Consider the following 402-nt stretch of genomic DNA (forward strand, 5'->3'; position numbering starts at 1 on the left):
TCATGCACCATACCCTCATATCTCTACACAAGAATATTCTCTAATAAAGATTTATAAATGTAACACAATTTTAATAGGCATAACTACACCCCCCACACACATATAGTGTATATATAAAGTCCAGCCATGCATATCTAAATTCAACTAATAAACTTAAAACCCCATTTCCCTGAGCCACCCCCGACGATCTCGCCCCAGCTGCGCCAAAGCAGGGTACGCCAGGCTGGAGTGGCGCGGCGCCGGCGAAGGCAAGCCGGGGGTCGCGCTTCCCGAAGAACCACGAGGATTGGGGTCAAGAGCGGGATTTACAACTCCCGAGGACTCAGAGACAGCGAGAGGGACTGTCCGAAGTTTGTTACAAGGTGACGATTATACGACTTTTTACGGGAACAAATTCACATC

The sequence above is a fragment of the Penaeus monodon genome, chromosome 23 (genome assembly GCF_015228065.2).
Source record: "Penaeus monodon isolate SGIC_2016 chromosome 23, NSTDA_Pmon_1, whole genome shotgun sequence".
Taxonomy (NCBI): Eukaryota; Metazoa; Arthropoda; class Malacostraca; order Decapoda; family Penaeidae; genus Penaeus; species Penaeus monodon.